Genomic DNA, 20,739 nt, shown 5'->3' with positions numbered 1-20,739 from the left:
TGCTTCTGAAGAGAACATCTGACTATGGAAATGGACAACAGAGGTTCGAAGGCTCCTAAATAACAGGGAAGTAATTAACATCTGACACTGATGTTACAGGTCTTGCAGCTGGGATCTTTCTTTGCATTTGCAGTAGACAAGCTCATTAGCTGATGGCCAGTAACTTCTGCAACTCTGCCAAGGAACAGATCCATGGAATCAGTGTAAATTACTTCCAAAATAACATCCTGGGCATGGTGGGTAAGCCATGATGCCATCTTCTTCAGAGCAGGTAAAAAATATATTATCCTTTATATTTAGCTGAGGAAGGCACTGCTTACAGAATTCATCTCCTGGTGAACCAACCAATCACAAGAATGACATAGTGATAGGCTGTGTACATGCAGTAGAAGTCTCCAAAGTATAAGTTAGTGTTTGGTTTGAAAAGTTTTTCAGCTATGATCTCAAACCTGTGTCTTCCATAAGGTGAATCTTGTGATGACTTACCAGTGTTAAACTCAGTGTTGCAGCTAAAAAAGATGCCTTCCAACTTCCCACTGATTTGGAAGAGCTACTGCTATCCTTGACCGAGGGCTGCATAACATTCCCATAATGTTCTCTAAAAATGAATGACTACCATTGTTTATTTTGAAATGACATAAAAAACAATAATTATTCAAAATTACTGCTTTGCCTTCTTTGTAAAACTACTGCTTTGCCCTGTCCCCTTTCTTTCCCAAAGGAAAGAAAAATAATCTGTTAACTAGAAAAGTAAGGTTACAGAAACCAAAAGTTAGGAGAAGTAAAAATCAAATAAACCCAAGTTTGGCAAGAATTAAAATTTCCATGAACAAACTGCGTGAGAGAAGGAAATGTTCTTCCCACCCTCTCTCCTCTTCTGAGTGTGAGCTCTCATAACTGTGGAAGCAAAGAGTAAAAAAAAAACTAAAGCCCTATCAATTAATGAGCCAGCTTGTTCAAGCAATTAAGAAATTTGAATTCAAATTAGGTGTGTTCAGAAAATGTAACATGTATCTGAATAGCATATTGAATAAAGGGCCAACTGGTGGGTCCATAGCTGTTTCTGCCACTAATGCCATTTGGGACTATTTCTATTACCCTCTCCCATTTCTGCTTTTCTTGTGTGCAGAAGTGAAATTATGACAGTGGATCAGTACAGCTTTTAGCCCAGTAGCCTAGAGACTAAAGTATTTGCCCTGGAAGCAGGGGAACTGGGTTCTAGACACCACCACTGTTGACTTGACACGCACCAGATCAATGCTCAGGATCTCAATATCATCACGCTGTTAGGCAGGAGGGCATGACACAAATCACACACACACACAACTGCACATACAACACTATGGATCCACACACAAACACACACTCAAACACGTAGTTCAGTGGTTGTGCATGTTAACTAGGGGGCACTTGGGGTTACAGTGCCCCGGGGTTACTTGGGGTCACTTGAGGCCTGGGAAGAACTGAGGGAAAAAGACAGGGCCAGAGACAGCGTAGTGGGCAGTGGAGCCAGGGAAGAAAGCCAGGGCATCACTGAGAAGTGATGGAGACTGCAGGGTAAGGAGCAGTGGGACAGAAGCTGGGAGGCAGCCAGGAGCTGGAAGGAATGGGAAGAAGTGGCAAAGGTAAGGGGCAGTGAGGTGGAGCAGAGGCTGGGGGAGAAAGCCACATGGCAGAGGGAATTAGGAGATGGAGAAAGCCAGGGGAGGCAGAGGAGAGGTTGGGGGAGAAAGCTGGGGCAGAGGTGAAGCAGAAGTTGGGAGAGAAAGTTGGGGAGCAGCAGAGATGGGGGAGAAAGCCAGAGAAGTGGCAGAGACGGAAGAAAACCGGGACGAAAGCTGGAGCAGAGGTGAGACACAAGTCGGGGGAGAAATCTGGGTGGCAGCCAAGAGAGAGGGAGACAGCCAGGAGACAGTGGAGCAAGTGAAGCAGAGGGCAATGGATGAAGCAAAAGCCAGAGGAGATTGGTAAAGCTGCTAGCCAGAAGATAAAGGGGCAGAAGCCGGGAGGCAGAGTGGAGGTGAGGGGTTGTGAAAGCCAGGGTTTTCCCGGAGAGCAGAACTGGGGTTTAAGCCAGGATGGAGGTCAGAGAGATGGGGGTATTGGAGGTTGGAGGCAGCAGAGAGAGAGACGAGATGACCGTGAGAGAGAATGAAGGTCAGAGGTGCAGAGACCAGAGACTGAAGCAGGGTCAGGAGGTCAGTAAGGCAAAAACCTAACTCGGGGTTCCAAAATAAGTTTTATTAAACAGGCAGCACGCTATACAGCCCCACAAAATTATTGGTTCACACACACACACAAACACTCTCTCACAGACACCTACACAATGGTAGCAGGAGAGAAAAGACTTAATGGAGGGATTTGAGGTCCAGGTGTGCAAAGAGAGTTCAGGTCCCTTACTTGGAGGAAGGTGACTGATAGCTACCTATCCAGGCTGTGAGTTGAACCTTGATGGCAAGTCGGAGTCTTCTCCATTAAGGTGTTGTACAGTGTGGGCTGCCAGCAGGGCCTCTGGGTGGATAGGTGGCATGGCGTAGTGCTAGTCCAGATGGAGAGGGCGTCCCAAGGAGGTCACACTCTACCACTCCTTTTATAGGGGTGGGCTGCCTATGACGCCAATGGGCAGGACATGCCCAGGCAAAGGCCAGTCCTGTTTAGATGAGGTCATGCAGTTCCAGGTGTCCTCATTGTCTGGTGGAATACAATGGTGGAGTTTCTGGTTTCTATTCTGTTCTTTGTTTCTATATTGCTGGTTTCTTGGAGGGTCCTTATCTGTCAAATATTGGGTCCTGGGAGTAGGTCTGTGGTTTCAAGGAGAGTCAATGCAAGGCAGTGGTCTGGACATTGAGCAGGAGCTATTTTTAGCCCTGCTACCATTATGTGTCAAGCACCCTCATTCATCCTCATTCACCCAGGAACCAATTTACATAGGAGGGGTAGGTATGAGTCATAGTTGCAACACAGTTACAATAGGGAAAAATACGGTATGACCAGCCAGGGAACACAAAATGGAGACTTGACATAACAAAAGGGAGGCTTGACATTACTTTGGTTAACTTAAAGGAACAGGCCTAAATCATACAATATCAATATAAAACAGTAAAAATAAATACAAAAATAACAGAACACTATTTAAAATATAAAAAGGGGCTTGTCACATTATCCATGACTACTTATGACTACTTATAAGGGATAGAGAGGGCAGAGAGAAAGTCAGATATGGTTGGGGAAGGGGAGAGAATATATTTTTAAATAAAAAAAAAGAAAAACTGGGGATTTTGCTACACCACCGCCACTGTCTGTAGATGCATGACAAGGTGCAGTTAGCCTTACTGACTGCTTCCTCGCATTGGCGGTTCATGTTCATCCTGGAGTCAACAATGACTCCAAGATCTCTTTCTGCCACTGTGTTGACAAGAAGGGTGTTCCCCAGGCTGTAGGTGTGTTGCTGGTTCCTTCTCCCTCGATGCAGTACCCTGCACTTGTCCATGTTGAATTCCATCCTATTCTCATGCACCCACTTAGTTATCCTGTCTAGATGTAGCTGGATTCTGTCGCTTCCCTCCAGCGTGCCCATCTTGCCCCACATCTTGATGTCATCAGCGAATTTGGACAGCATGCTTTCTACACCCACATCCAGATTACTTTTCAACATCTTTATCAGCACAGGCCCCAGGACCGAACCCTGGGGGACTCCACTGCCCACATCTCTCCAGGTCGAAAATGACCCATCCACCACCACTCTCTAGGAGTGACCATCTAGCCAATTTGCCACCCATCTGGCTGTGTAGGCATGCATGTTTTTTTGATCACCTAGGTTTTTTTAAGAGAATGTGGTGGGAAACAGTGTCAAAGGCCTTCTTAAAGTCCAGGAAGATGACATCCACCTCAACGCCCTCCCAAAAGCAAACTTTTATCTTAAATAAAAAGTCACTTTTATTCCTGAAGAGGAAATGTAGTACTCAGACTTTCTGCTGTAAAACTGAAATGGGTGACTCATTTAGTACGTTTATTTTCATACCAACTAGAGTCAAGTTATTATATCCATGCTGCACCTCTCTTAATTAGCACCATTGACTCTTCATCTATTTTCTTACCTGATATAATCAAAGTATTCTTTGTGCTGATTCCAATAAAAAACAGAAAGTTTGAGCATACATCTCGCAATTACTTCACCTTTTTCCAGAAGTTGTGTTAGGTGAACTTTTGAATAATCTGGGAAGAAAAGAATTTGTTAGCCTGGAAAGAAAAACACTATTATCTCCTAGTTTTACAGTCTGAACTTAGTTTAAATAAGATTCCTTTAAATAAGGGAAGCAGGCAAGTTGAATTGATTAATATCAACCAGCACGGTTGCAATAGAACCCAGATGTCTTGCCCTGTCTAGTAAAGCAAGCTGCTTCTCTTCACTATGACACAAGTGCCTGATGAATGAATGGGAAAAAAAAGATCACAGTATTACAAAAAAGAAGTTCCAAATCTCTGATCCTTGCCAAAAGCTACTGGAACAGAGTCAAACACACATCAGTGCAGAGGGATCACAGGAACACTCGCTTAAGTTTTTTAATATGAAGAGGAGGGCTTTCACATGGGCAGGACCTAAGATACAGGGGAAAGCCTATCTTCACAATGCTATTTAAAACTAAATTAAGAACCAAATGTACATTTTTGGAGCACAAAACTAAACATGTTGAGTAGAGCTAGTGTTTCCTTGAGGTATTCAAGGTGTTTAAGGTGGGCACAAGGGGATGCCTCAGGCAGGGAAGCTGCTGGAGAACACTACAAAGAAAAGTACTTACTTATACCTTTTCAGGAAGCTGCATATCCTGTTATACAGCTGTCTGAGCCTCAGAAGAGGTGGAAGGGCAATTCTACTCCAAATGGTTTTTAAAAACCCACCTTTGGGACTGGGCATTGCTGCCAGGTACACAGGCTGGCCAGCTGCATGATGAGACATGCCTCCCGTTCAGTTTGCCATTAATCGCAAAGTCTCTCAGGAGGCCTAATTCTGTTACACCCCTAAAGCACCTAAGTTTCCCTCTGTGCCCAATCCTACTGCACCTGTGAAGGAATCAGACTCCAAACAGGATAAAGAAGGCAGCCAGGGTGCCTGGCAACCTGCAGTCCAATTGTGTTCTACTCTGGGGAGACAGACACAACTTTCCATGTTTGGTCATCTCCCATATATCGATAAGCATTAAGCAAGCTTTCGGGTTCAAAAACCGTTCGTCAGGCTAAGGACGCTGCAGCAGTTGCTGTGTGCTCTTCCTGGATGTAGGAGAGACCAGACAACAACTGCGCACCAGAATGAACGCGCACCGGAAATCCATCAGACAGAAACACCCAATTACTGGTGGGGGCACATTTCTCACAGGAGGGCCACTCTCTCTCCAATCTCTCAGTCCTGATCCTCGAGGGAAATTTACACAACACATCCCAGAGACGAGCCTATGAGCTCCATTTCATCAACCTGCTGGATACTAGAGATCAGGGACTAAACACAGACATTGGATTTTTGATACATTACAGTCTGCCTGGCAACTGACTCCCCAGCCCAGCCCAGCCCAGCCCAGCCCAGCCCAGCCCCTGGCTTGTTTACTTTTCATTCCATCCAGGAAGAGCATGCAGCAACTGCTGCAGCGTCCTTAGCCTGACGAACGGTTTTTGAACCCGAAAGCTTGCTTAATAACTATTCTCCAACCATTTGGGTTGGTCTAATAAAAGATATCAAATTCACCCAAGGAACCTTGTCTGCCTATATCCTTAGACCAACGTGGCTACAACCTAAACCCCTGCAACATGGAAGATATCGAATTCAGCCGTCTGAAATGGAAACTGTACAACATGGAAAAGAAAGAAGCCAGACTCAACAGCGACATATATTTTCTAAGCCTTTGCAAGAAACACAGCTTCATTCCCCGAGGACTAAACATCTACAATCCCCTGACCACTACACACAACTCCAAATATGCTGCACAGCTATGCAGAAGAACTTCAGAGAAAATTAGAAATCATCTACTTCACCTACTCTACTCCAAAAGAGAACAACTCAGGAAGGAAATCGTCATACACTACAACAACTTAAAAGATAGAAATCCATGCATGTTCCCTGACAATATACAGCAGATACAAAGAGACTACGAAAAACTTTTTACAGCATTCATCCTACATAAAAAGAAGAAATGGGACAAATTACTCCAAGAACAAGCTCCCCTGCCACAAAACAACCATCAGAGGAACAACACCAACACCTTCCAACCTTCCAACCTCAGACTTGATGAAACTGCAAGCAGCAACCAACCCACAAATATTATCAATCTCTCCACACACACGCTTACCAAAACTGAAAAATCTGTCCTTTCTAAAGGACTAAATTTCTGTCCAGAAAAATACCCTAATAAAATACTTTAATGTGGAGAACTAGAAGAATTCTTCTGATGCCTGCGCCTCAAAGAATATTTCCACGACCACACTGAACCCACACCCAACGACAACTCATCCTTTGACAACATTCAAGAAAAGATCAATGCCAAAAAACCCAAAAAAACATCAGATTGGACACCTCGCAGTGGACGAAACCCTAACCTTGACCGCTACATTGACTACTTCAGGGAAAGAATGAACAATGAAGTAATCAGCAACACGCGCCACCACAACAACCTCTCTCTACCAGAGAAAAAGGCCATAGAATCTCTAAGATCTAACCACCAAATAGTAATAAAACCAGCAGATAAAGGAGGAGCCATAGTCATCCTAAACCGTGAGGATTACATAAAGGAAGCCAAGAGACAGCTCTCTGACACCACCTACTACAAAGAATTACAAGAAGATCCTACAACCTTTTTCACCAAAAAACTCAACAATACCATCAAATCATTTCCACCGAGATTACAAGAAAAACTACAGACCTTGATCCCCCCACTACCTAACCCAGAGGCTTTTTACATGCTCCCTAAAATCCACAAACAAGGGAACCCTGGCTGACCAATCATATCCAACCATGGGACCCTAACTGAAGAAATATCAGGTTTTGTTGAATCCATCCTAAAACCGCTTGTCACCCACAGAGCAAGTTTTGTCCAAGACACCACAGACTTGCTACGGAAACTTAAAAACATAGACCACCTTCCCAGCAACACACTCCTAGCCACCATGGACGTTACCAGCCTATACACCAACATCCCACACCAGGATGGCATCCATGCCTGCCTTACATATCTACAGGAACAAGATTACAACCCAGAATACAGACCCAAAGATATCACTGAGCTTATACACTTCACCCTCACACACAACAATTTCACTTCTAATAACACTTCCTCCAGACGATGGGAACAGCTATGGGCACTAAAATGGCCCCGCAGTATGCCAACCTTTTTATGAGCCACCTGGAAGAAGACTTCCTCAAGAACTGCACCATCAAACCCTTGCTGTACTTACGATATATCGATGACATCTTCATCATTTGGAGTGAGAACCAGGAATCTCTAATTGAGTTCCACCAGAAATTCAACAGTCACCATCCCTCCATCCGACTTTCTTTAGAATACTCCAGCACCAACATCCCCTTTTTAGACACAAGGATCAATATCCAGAAGGGTAAAATACAGACCACAGTATACAAGAAACCCACAGACCAACACACATATCTGCACAAAACCAGCAATCACCCGAAACACACCAAAAAAGCTGTGATATACAGCCAAGCCCTCAGATACCACTGCATCTGTACTGAAAAGAACACCCGGGATCCCCACCTCATCAATCTTAAAAAGGCTTTCACCCAGCAAGGACACTGCTCCAGAGAGGTAGATCGCACGTTTGAAAGAGCCACCCAGATACCACGTGAAGAACTGCTGCAGTACAGAAGAAACCCCCCCACAGATCACACACTGCTGGTTATGACGTATCACCCCTCCCTCGAACCTGTACGGAAAATTCTCAAACAATTGCAACCTGTACTAGAAAGAGACCCTATTCTTAAAAAGATCTTCCCAGAGCCACCCACCCTAGCATTCAAACATGCACTGAACCTCGCTAACCTCATCACCAGAAGCAAACTTCCTCAAGCCCAGAACACACCAAAAGGATCCAGACCATGCCAGGACAAGAAATGCAAAACCTGTCAACACATCTTCAGCACCCCCACAATTACTACACCCCACAACAGAGCCATCAGCATTCCTGGATCTTACAGCTGCACCTCCAGAAATGTAATATATCTCATCCAGTGCACCAAATGCCCTGATGGAAAATACGTAGGAGAGACCAAACAACAACTGCGCACCAGAATGAATGCACACCAGAAATCTATCAAAGACAGAAATACACAATTACCTGTGGGGGCACACTTCTCACAAGAAAACCACTCTCTCTCCAATCTCTTAGTCCTGATTCTCAAAGGAAACTTACAAGACACTTCCCAGAGACGAGCCTATGAACTCCACTTCATCAACCTCCTGGATACTAAAAATAATGGACTAAATATAGACATTGGATTTATGACACATTATAACCTGCCTGACATCTGACTCCCCAGGTATCTCTCCACTATTCATCCACCTTCTCTCTTTCCCCCCCCGCCCCCAGCCTGTCTCTCACCCATTGACTCATCAATCTACATTTTCACTGACTACCTGTCTTGTATGCATACCAGACCAGCCTCTGGCTTCTTTACTTTTCATTCCATCCAGGAAGAGCACACACTAACTGCTGAAACTTCCTTAGCCTGACGAAGGGTTTTTGAACCCGAAAGCTTGCTTACTAATTGTTTTCCAACTATTTAAGTTGGCCTAATAAAATATATCAGATTCACCCAAAGAATCTTGCCTGCCTAACCAAAGGTGGGCACCTGTAACTTTAAATCCAATATATCAAATTAAGAGCAAGACCTTATAAAGGGGGATAAGGCTAAATGCTGTGTTTATTGATTACATGAATCAGACATAGAGGTTCAGATACACCACTCATACAGACACACACAAATCATCATACACATCATTACGCATAGACATATGCAAACACAAAACAACCGTTCCATTCAGATATTATAGTTACCGGCTTCGGTTTCTCAATAGAAGCACTGGGTGGCCAGCCCAGGCCTATTCAGAGAAGATGGAGTGGGGTGAACAGACACGTCTGTGCTCCGAAGAAAGCAGCAGTCAAGATAGAGTCTCACCCAACCTGGCATTTTCAGAGTCTTTCTTTTACAGGGATTGGCATCCTTTGTTCAGCACTTTGGGGTTTTCCATGGCCAATTTCTGTCGTTACAGTTGTTTCTCATCCATTGTCTTTTTATCTCAGCTCAAGGTCAGTTTGTTCATAAAGTTGGTATCTCAGCCTTGAAGTATCCTTGCTGCCCATCTGGCAGGATGTGCAGCATTCTTTCTCCTGGTTTTCTCCTTTGTGCCCTAGGCCTCAAAGGGATTCTTCAGACATCCAGTAATTAGTTTACTGACTGGTAACTTACACATTCAGTGCCTTGTTGCCTACATAAACAGTTAAATCTTCCTTTTCCCATCTCTATACCTTTCTCCCACCATTCACCCTTTCACATACACTCACACACAAAAAAGTTATACAAGGTTCATTCACTTATGTCAAGCAAGCAACTCATGTCAGGCAAGAATACACAAAATGGTGTTTTCAGTAAACATAGGTTACAATAACAAGGATCACATGGTTACAAATCTACTACTTTATTATTATCACAATCTATGTTAAAATTATTCCTGCCCAGGCACCACTACCACCACCTGGCTACACGCTCTTGTTTCTATGTCTAACAATCCCTAACTGTGGTTCTCTCTATTGCATGCATTACAGGAAACTATGTAGAACAGCTGCCCTATCCCAAGAGGAACAGGAGAGAGTGAAAGTGGCATTAGGCACCTTGGTTGGCTGCTTCATATCTCTTCTAAGCTCAGGTGAGCAACTCTGTCAACACAATGGACTGCAGGGAACATTTCAGGCTAAGGCAGAAATGCCTACATGCAACATCAGAAATTTTGGTATGCAAACAGGAGCTATGTTGTTTTGTGGGAGTTTATTAGGATGCTGTTTAGTGATTTAAGTGTCTAAAAACTGTCCAGCTGGCACATATATGCAATTTAAAGACTTAACAGGATTTGGGCCTGAGTACTTTTGATGAGGGAGCACTGGCAGGTGCGGTGTGAATTTCTTCTCACCACCTAACAAAGAAGCAGCTCCAGTTTACATACAAATTTCCAACCCTTCCATTTCCAATGTTGACAAGTACTGGAGACAAACTTGTATACTAGACTATTTTAGCTGACTGGCTCAAACAGAAGAGAAATCTTTTCATGTAGCACACTTGATCTTTGTTTTATTTATATGTAGTAAAACCCCGTTTTTCTTTTTTTATTACTTAAAAATGCATTACCTTCCCTTCCCCAACCATTTCTGACTTGTTCTCTCCCTCTGCATTCCCTATAGATAACTATAAGTAAGCTAAGATGTAGGATAAGCTTTACCTTTTTATTTTAGGTAGTAAGTTTTATTTTTATCTCCCTGTTTTGAAAATAAGTGCCCTGCTATTTTGATATAGATATCCACTGTTTTATAAGTGATAGGTATTATGTTTGTATTGATATTTTTAATGCTTTTCTATTGTGTGATTACAGTTTTAGGCCTACATATGTAAGTTAAAATAAGTCATGTCAAGTTTCCATCTTGTAATATCAAGCCTTCATCTTGTGTCCCCTAACCTATGACTCATACCTACCCCTTCTATGTCACTTCATTCCTGAATGAATGGGGATGAATATGGGTGCTTGAGAGACAATGGCAGTAGGTCTAAAAATAGCTCCCTCTGAATGACTGAACCATCAACACCAATACCGGGACCAATGATGCAACCCTTGGAACCACCCTCAGCATTCAAAAAACAAAAGATGAGGCAATCCACCATTGTGCCAAGACTGCACATGCCCAGTAAGAACACCTGGAACCCTCTGGAACAGGACTGACATTACCTGGACAGGCCCTCCCCATAGGAGATCAGAGGTAGTTTGCCCCATAAAAAGGGGTAGTGAAGACTGACTCCTTGGGACGCCCTCTCCATCTGGACCAGCACCATGCCACACCACCTATCCACCCAGAGGCCCTGCCAGCAACTCCCCTCTGCACAACACCTACTGGACAGAGACCCCTTTCCTACTGGACAAAGACCCCTTTCCAGTCTGGATAGTTAGCTATCACCCCCACCCCATTTTCAACCAAGGACTTGGACTCTGCTTCTCTTCCCTACCTGGACCCTTCCACTGAGTCTCTTTCTCTTGCTGCCATTGTGAGTGCTTGTGTGCATGTGAGTGTGTGAACCAATAACTTCATGGGGCTGTGTAGTATGCTGTCTGCTAAATAAAACTGTTATTTGGACCCCTGAGTTGGGTTTGCTTTACTACAGTCCGGCCCTGCTCCAATCTCTGCTCCTCACCCCTCTAACTTCTGTCTCATTTCTCCCTCTCCTGCTTCTGGCTCACCGCCACCTCAAACACCTGTCCTGAGCTCCTCTCTGCCTGCAAATCCCCTGTTTCTGTGCCACTGTCTTAGCCCCACTGCCTTTTCCCCTGAGCTTCCAGGTTTCTGCCTCAGTTTCTTTCCTGGCTGTCTCCTCCTTGCCACCACTTATCTGCGGCCCCCCCCCCCCCCAATATCTCAGCTGTCTTCCTCAGTTTCCATCCCCAAGCTCCCAGGTTTCTGTCGCTCTCTCTTTCTTGGCTGTCTCCTCCTTGCCACCAGGCTTTTTTCCCTTGCACCAGTGACCTTGAGTAACTTTGGGGCCACTTGATCTTAAGTAAACCCAAGCCTTAGTTCCTTAGCCAGCTTCTCTCTAGTCTACCGGTTCTAATTCCAGTTCTGGCAACTTTCACTCCCTACACTTTAACTCTCTCTTTCTCACCTTAACCTTCCCCCAGGTACCCTAAACACACACATGCATACCATACCATCCAAGTTAGGAACTTACTTGTGTGTATGTGTAGGTGGGTTGTATGTGTGTGAACTGGTGAGTGAGTGTGTGTGTGTGTGTGTGTGTGTGTGTCATTGTGTGCATGATATACAAATTAGTGACCTCTATGTGTACTGAGTGTGCGGGTAAGAACAATTGATTTCTGTCTGACTTTTGGGGTGTATAGTGTATGTGCTTGAATTGGTGATAGATATGCATGTGCCTAGGCTGGTTTGGATGTGTATGTGCCTGAGTTGGTAGTGTGTTTGTGGGTATGAGCCAAATTGATTTGTGTGTTTGTATATGTGCAATTGTATCACACCCTCCTGTCTAACAGTGCAATATTGAGATCCTGAGAGTTGGCCTGACCTCACAGGGTAGCATATATTACTCTATGATGTATATTTTTCCAAACTCACCTGCTGTACAAAACTGTGATTTCACTCCACTCAGAAACAACATAGTTCCCATCAACTTGTTTTGCAGGCTCTAATGCTACTGTATATTCTGTTCTTGGGCTCAAGAATCAGTGTCCACAGACAGTCATTGGTAGGGGAACACATTTTGCCACCAGTTTAATGGGTACATCCTGATGGGATTAAAAAACAAAAAATCAGATCAGTCAGCTAGCAAAAAATAGATTCAGAACGTCATGTAAGTTAAGGTAATTTTGAAAGTAAGTTTCTATAACCCTTTTTATTCCTCTTATATGTAAATCCTATTTAAATAGGATGCATTTTTCACCAGTGTCCCAATTAAGTTAACATTGATGGACTAAAACGATAGTATTAAGTACATCACAGAATATACGGAGAGGATGAATTTGAGGGAAGGTGGGCAGGATATACTCTGATCACAGTAAAGGATACTGATAAGAAAATGCTAAGGCTGTTAAAAAGTATGAAAGTTAAACAGGTCTGGGACTCTTCTCAAAGTCTTAATATAATTCCAATGACTTCAATGGAATTCCTTCTGGTCTACATCAATGCAAGGGGGTAGCCAATAATTAATTTCAAGACAAATTAAGATAGAGAATCCTAACTAGTTTAAAAAATGGTTCTGCATGTGTTAAAATAATCACAACCACTTTTCGTAAAAATAGCCCATCTATGATGAGCTGATTTTGGACTTTATGCCTATCAAAGAGTTCTTCTGTGTTTTATTATTCCCATTTGCTTACATTGTTTTATTTTGTTTTTCTGTGTCAGTGCTTCAGACAACATCATGCTGACGAGAAAGATACAGGTTCTCTCTCACAGCTAGGGAAGTTGCTCACAAGATGCTGAAATGCTTGATCTCCACAACATCAAGGACAACAGTCTAGCTCTCAGGAGGCAGATGACATGCAATATTTTCTTGCCTGTACAGTGCAGGAAACAGAGCTAATTTTTGCAACCTACAAAATTCTGGAGAAAATTGTAATCCCCTTAGAAAAGGCTTTATATGTAAATCCTATTCTTGAGAACTAGATGTTCAAAAGTATTAAGAAGCAGATTTTCAGTAAAACTAAATGGCCAGTATAAGATTACAATCATATTAATCCATCTCAAACTGTGTGATACTGGAATAAAATATTTGGGAATAGCCAAGTAATGTTAGAATGTGTTATTGTAGACTGCAGAACTGCATTCTAAGCCATGGCAGTAACTGTAGCAACTGCAACATGTAATTACTTCGCACCACTATTTGATGATGATGGGTCTCCTTTGGCCTCTTCCCTAAAATATATGCTTGTTGTTTGGAAGCATACATAAAGAGCATTTGAAGTTGTATGAGACAATTCTGTCATTTTTCCTTCTAGATAACTTAAATTTTCTGACTGGTATATTCCAGAGTTTGGCAACTTTTGGCCACTGGGGGCCATTGCTTGCAAACCAGGCCCCACCACAGGCTGCAAATTTCTACATGTACTTATGCCATGGGCCATATCTAATTTCTGTAGGATGGCTCTGGCCTGTGGACTGTAGGTGGTTGACCCCTAGTGTATTCAACTGCTGTCCAAGACTCCATATTGACCTCTACTTTTCTAATATTTTGATTATGGCCCTTAAACTTTCTAAGTAATCAACAGTATGGCATGGGTAGGGAGAAGGGTGTTGAGTTAGGGCTGTGTAGATACAGCCCTCATTCACCCTGCTACTTATCTCAGACACCCATTGCTGCCTCTTGTCCCTGGTCCCACTGTAGCTGCTGCTGGCCATGCAGATCCAGGCCGGGAGGTGTCCCATTGTCTGTATCTGACCTTTGGCCTGGGTTACTTTGACACCCCTGACAAGCACTAGGAAACTAATCTACAGTTTAAAACAAGGGTGGGCAATTATTTTGGCTAGAGGGCTTAATGACTTTTGGTGAGCTGTCGAGGGCCACAGTGGTACCCTGCCCCCTGGCTGCCATATTGGGACTGGAAGTCCTGTCCCTAACCCCTGACCTTTGCCACTGGAAGTCCTTCCCTTGGCCCCAGAAATATTCCTTTTGGGAGGGGTCTGCCATCTTGGAACTGGAAAAAAACAAATCATACACTAAAAATCAAACATCCACTATAACATTTAAATTTTATTTAAAAAAATATTTTGACCTGATATATGTGCGTTTGTGTAGTGTATATAGAGGTGACTGCATAATAACTCAAAATCAAGACTTACTCTTGTATATTGTGTGTGGGGAGCTGTGGGTGTGGGGCTTGTGGAAGGATGTGGAGGGGTATATGTGGGTTGGTGGGTGGGTGTGAGGGGTGTGCATGTGTGGGGGGTATGGGGTTTGTGGGGGGTTAGGGTTTGTGAGGGGATGTGCGGGAGATGGCCCCCAGATGCTTAACAGCAGGCAGGGACCCCCCAGCAGTGCATGGCTCTGGTGCATGGTTCCAGAGCTGCATGTGGTGATATGGAGCTAGCCTGGCCTGGTCCCAGATGGAGTGCCGGGAGCCACACTTGGCAGCACAGAGCCCACCCAGCCTGGCCTAATGGCATGGGACCTCTGAAAAGCCACACCTCCCACTAGCTTTCAGAGGGGCAGCCACAGGCCAGTAATAATTGTCTTCTGGAGGGGCCCCACAGGCTGAATAGAATGAGCTGGTGGGCCAGGTCCAGCCTGGCAGCTATATTTTGCCTGTCAATAGTTTAAAGCCTTCATTGTTGGGAAAATGTCCTTTTTGCAGTTTCATCTTTAATTTCTCAGAAAAACACTTTTTGTTTCACCCTAAGAAAATCATCTCCTTACCAGACATACACAGCAGATGTGCATATATGCCTCCCTCACATAGCTGTCATTTTAATTATGCTGAGGGGAAATCAGCACGGGTTCAGGGCAGGCAGATCGTGCCTGACCAATCTACTCTCTTTTTATGACCAGGTTACGAAACGCCTGGACACAGGAGGAGGGGTGGATGTCATATACTTAGACTTCAGGAAGGCCTTCGATACGGTATCCCACCCCATACTGGTGAACAAGTTAAGAGGCTGTGACTTGGATGACTACACAGTCCGGTGGGTGGCGAATTGGCTGGAGGGTCGCACCCAGAGAGTCGTGGTGGATGGGTCGGTTTCGACCTGGAAGGGTGTGGGCAGTGGGGTCCCGCAGGGCTCGGTCCTTGGACCGATACTCTTTAATGTCTTCATCTGTGACTTGGACGAGGGAGTGAAATGTACTCTGTCCAAGTTTGCAGATGACACAAAGCTATGGGGAGATGTGGACACGCCGGAGGGCAGGGAACAGCTACAAGCAGATCTGGACAGGTTGGACAAGTGGGCAGAAAACAACAGAATGCAGTTCAACAAGGAGAAATGCAAAGTGCTGCACCTAGGGAGGAAGAATGTCCAGCACACCTACAGCCTAGGGAATGACCTGCTGGGTGGCACGGAAGTGGAAAGGGATCTTGGAGTCCTAGTGGACTCCAAGATGAACATAAGTCGGCAGTGTGACGAAGCCATCAGAAAAGCCAATGGCACTTTATCGTGCATCAGCAGATGCATGACGAATAGGTCCAAGGAGGTGATACTTCCCCTCTATCGGGCGCTGGTCAGACCGCAGTTGGAGTACTGCGTGCAATTCTGGGCGCCGCAATTCAAGAGGGATGCGGATAACCTGGAGAGGGTCCAGAGAAGGGCCACTTGTATGGTTAAGGGCCTGCAGACCAAGCCCTACGAGGAGAGACTAGAGAAACTGGATCTTTTCAGCCTCCGCAAGAGAAGGTTGAGAGGCGACCTTGTGGCTGCCTTTAAGTTCATCACGGGGGCACAGAAGGGAATTGGTGAGTATTTATTCACCAAGGCGCCCCCGGGGGTTACAAGAAATAATGGCCACAAGCTAGCAGAGAGCAGATTTAGATTGGACATTAGGAAGAACTTCTTCACAGTTAGAGTGGCCAGGGTCTGGAACGGGCTCCCAAGGGAGGTGGTGCTCTCCCCTACCCTGGGGGGTCTTGAAGAGGAGGTTAGATGAGCATCTAGCTGGGGTCAGCTAGACCCAGCACTCTTTCCTGCTTACGCAGGGGGTCGGACTCGATGATCTATTGAGGTCCCTTCCGACCCTAGCATCTATGAATCTATGAATCTATAAAATTCAGGTCTAGGGTAGTCTTTCAAATGGACTACATCCATACACTTACTCCCATGATCATGATCTTATTTAGCACATTCATGTCTTCCTTTTCAGTCATTTATTTCCTCTCTACTTCTTATTACTGTTCAGATCCCTTCTGATTTGGTAGTATATTTTTCAAAATTCGAATTCAGAAATATACACAATATTCAGGTGCAGCTACAGATAAAGGATTTTACCCTGCTTGGTCTATGACATGATATTTGCACTGCAAGCTCATATCTAATTTGCTATCTACTATATCCCTTTGGTCTTCATGGGAATTTCTAGTTGCCTACTATCTCCATCCTATTCAATATCTATGTTTATTTTCCCTTACATAGCTGGCATATTTCCAGTTTGATTCTCATTTTTGCATTACTTGTCCATTTTCATATATGTCAGTTCCTTCAAATATTTCTGTCTCTTGGGTACTATGCATGACCCAATCTACTATCATCTCCAGAATTAAAAACTGAACTTTCAGTTCTTCTTTTGTAATCCTTATCAAAGATGCTAAAATGGAATCCCATGCTGTATTCTGAAGCATCTCCCTGGTTTATTTCACAATATGAGGCACTGGCTTGTGTCCTTATCCTTAATCCTTTGTTCACTGCCCTTCAGCTAGTTTTCAATCCACTGTGACAAGACTATTGTCCAACTAGAATTGATTTTTCAAATAAATTTCATGAGTCTATCAGATGCTTAACAAAAGTTTGGTCATATTATATATGAATACTCCAAATAGTGACCTAATATCCTATTTAACCATATGGAACAATAGCTCTTTTTTTTGTTTTGCCTTTAGTATATCAAACTAGGAATTTTGTTTTCAGTATTTTTAGTCAGATTACTTATAAATAGTGGGTGAAATACAATCTGCTACAAAGGACTGGCACGAGGCCTATATGCTTGTTTACCAGAATCAGCCAGCACCTCCCCGTTTAACTGGTGCACAGGCAATATGGTTAGCAGAGGTCCGACAACGTGTGCAAAAGATACCACACTTGTAATTTGCCATTGAAAGATTCCTTTTGTCACCTGCTCTTTAGACAGCTTTTTTTATCCAGCACCTGATTTTCTCTTGAATGCTGCTTAGTTGTCCATTCTTCTCATACTGGCAGTAAGAAATGAATTACTATATTTTCTCTCCTACAATATGTACCCAAATATAATACGCACTTGTTTTAGGAAGGTGGAATAGAGGGGAAAAAGCCTTTTCCTTGAAAATACAAAGTAATTTAATATAACAAATTATAAAAAGTGGTAATCTTTACAAAGAACAAGTTATAAAATGCAAAAAACCACACATAAGCTTTGTGCATACCTCATCCCTAATTGCAATATTGTGGCATGTAGCCAGCAATGCAAAGGGTTGGGAGAGCCTATCACTGCTCCATTAGCATCCTAGCAGCTGCTGGTGTTTGACTGTTAGCTACACACCACAATATTGCAATAAGGAATGTGAGGCATTTGTAAAACGCCTATGTGGTGACCTGGGCAGAGTGAGAGGGAGGAGGGAAGGGGTGGAATACATATTATGTGACTGCTGGAGGAAGAGCCTGTGGCAGCCTGGCCAAGGACAGACAGCCTGCTCTCTGACCCAGCCTGCTGTGAGCTAGCTACAACTCCAGCTGGGGACAGACAGAGTCTTGTGTTGTGGGATCCCCCTGGGGGTGCCTAGGGCTAGTCACCACTCTCCATCTTGGCTGGCAGCTAAATGGCATTGCTGTATTTCATCACAAATAATGTGCAACTAGATTTCTAGCAACTTGTTTTTGAAAAAAGGTGTGGGTTATATGTGAGAAAATACGGTACAAAAGGGATACAAGCATGTTCATGCTACTGCAGCACAGGAAAGAACAAAGGCCTACGTCCTTCCATGAAACTAGTGACCGTGTATTCCAGACCCCCCACTGCTTTCTACAAAAGTCTGAGTAATGTATTTAATAGGTAATGGTCCAGTGATTCTTGACCTTTCTAATCAGAAGCTGAAGAAATCATTTATCTTTGTGCTGTTCACACGTTGAATATAAGGCTTTAGTTCTGAAAGATCCAGAATAAACATGAAATGCCAGCTTCATTGAGGTCAATTGGAGAACCAAAAGATTAATGCTTTATGCTTCTATTCAAAGGCTTATCTCTCTCTGCCATATCCAGAGTTAAATTTCAAGTGAAATTGTCTAATAAATTTTAAAGCAGCCATGATAGTGACTGTTGCAGCTGAAACGAAATGCTGGCAAATAAAAAACAAATAGATTTTTATTTATAACACAGTCACACATAATTACATGTACACACACACACACACACACACACACACACACACACTTAATTCAGTATCCTCCCAGTTACATAAATGTTATCTATCAGTTACATAAATTAGCTGAGTGAAAAATAAAGGAAATGGAGATGTTGGCTCTTCCTCTACTCTCCATCTCCAACTCTGTCTTATCTCCCTCTTGGTCTCTGTCTTTGTCTCCATCTACACCTCCTTCTCCATCTCTGGCTAAATACTGTCCATGTCCCTGTCTTCATCTCATCTCCATCTTCATATCCATCTCATCCCCATCTCAGTCTCTATCTTCATCCCCTACTCGGTGTCCGTCTTCATGTCTGTCTCATCTCAGTCTCCATTTCCATTTCTGTTTCTATCTCATCTCCAGCTCTGTCTCCATCATGTCTCTGTCCTCATCTCCATCTCCTTCTCAGCTCCATCTCAGTCTCCATCTCCGTCTTGTCTCCGTCTCCATTTTGTCTTAGTCTATGTGTCTGTCTCTGTCTCCATCTCTTTCTTATCTCTGTCTCCCTCTCCATCTTCATTCCCATCTTGTCTCCATCTCCGTCTCAGTCTCGTCTCCTTCTCCATCTACTTCTCCATCTCTGTCTCCATCTCAACTCCTCCTTCATCATCTGTCTCCATCTCAGACTCCATCTTCACCTCTTCCCTGCCTCTGTATCATCTCCCTCTCTGTACCCAACTCAGTCTCTGTCTCTGACTCATTCTTTGCCTCCATTTAATTTCTGTCTCCATCTCATCTCTGGTTCCATCTGTGTCTCCATCTGCATCTCCATCACCATCTCCATCGCATCTTTGTCTCCTCCTCCATCTCCATATCTCCATCTCTGTCTCCATCACAATCCCATCTCCATGTCTACCTCGGTCTCCATCTTCTCTTCATCCCCATCTCTATCTCATCTCTGTCTCCATCTCCATCTTAATCTCTTTCTTGTCTCTGTCTCCATGCCTGTCACCATCTCATCTCTATCTCCATTTTCCATCTCTGTCTCACCTCCATCTCCTTCTCTGTGTTGTCTCTATCTCTGTCTCTTTCTCTGTCTCCATCTTCATCTCCATCTTCATCCCCATCTCATCTTGATCTCTGTCTCCAACTCCATCTCATCTCCATCTTGATTTCCATCTGTCTCCATTTCTGACTCGGTGAAGGTTTCCATGTCCATCTCATCTCCATCTCAGTCTCAGTCTTGGTCTCTGCCTCATCTCCAGCTCCACCTCCATCTCCGTCTCCATCTCATCTCCAACTCAGACTCAAGTCTCCATCTTCACCTCTTCTCCATCTCTGTCTTATCTCTGTCTCTGTCTCCAACTCGGTCCTTGTCTCTGACTCATTCTTAGTCTCTCTGTCATGTCTGTCTTCATCTCATCTCTGGTTCCATCTCCCTCTCCTTCTCCATGTCCATCTCCATCTCTGTCTCTGTCTCCTACTTGGTCTTTTTTATAGATTTCATAGATTTTAGTGTTGAAAGGGACCTGTTAGATCATTGAGTCCAACCCCCTGACCTGGGCAGGAAAGAGTGTTGGGGTCAAATGACCCCAGCCAGGTGTTTGTCAAATCTCCTCTTAAATATCTCCTTCAGTTTGTAGCCATTGTTTCCAGTTACCCTGATGGATGCCCTGGTAAACATTGTATCCCCTATTTCCTGCTGTCCCCCCGCCGCCCATTAATTTGTAGAGGGCCGCAAGATCACTTCTCAGCCTTCTCCTGCAGAGGCTGAATAGGTTCATGTCCCTCAATCAGTCCTCATAGGACTTTTTCTGTAGACCTCTAACCAGATGGGTGGCTCTCCTCTGAACCCTTTCCAGGTTATCTACATCCCTCCTGAAGTGCAGTGCCCAAAACTGGACACAGTACTCCAGCTGTGGCCTGACCAATGCCACATAGAGGGGAAGTATC

At 44.0% G+C, this 20,739-nt stretch overlaps 1 pseudogene; it reads right to left on the bottom strand.

Annotated features, from left to right (window-relative positions):
* Positions 1 to 74: 74 nt before the first annotated feature.
* LOC132251245 (phytanoyl-CoA hydroxylase-interacting protein-like) lies at positions 75 to 16,604 on the bottom strand (annotated as a pseudogene).
* Positions 16,605 to 20,739: the final 4,135 nt, after the last annotated feature.

This window comes from Alligator mississippiensis, chromosome 6 (assembly GCF_030867095.1).
Source record: "Alligator mississippiensis isolate rAllMis1 chromosome 6, rAllMis1, whole genome shotgun sequence".
In the NCBI taxonomy this organism is placed as follows: Eukaryota; Metazoa; Chordata; order Crocodylia; family Alligatoridae; genus Alligator; species Alligator mississippiensis.
Note: the sequence above shows the minus strand (reverse complement) of the source record. Positions and strands in the feature narration are given on the sequence as shown.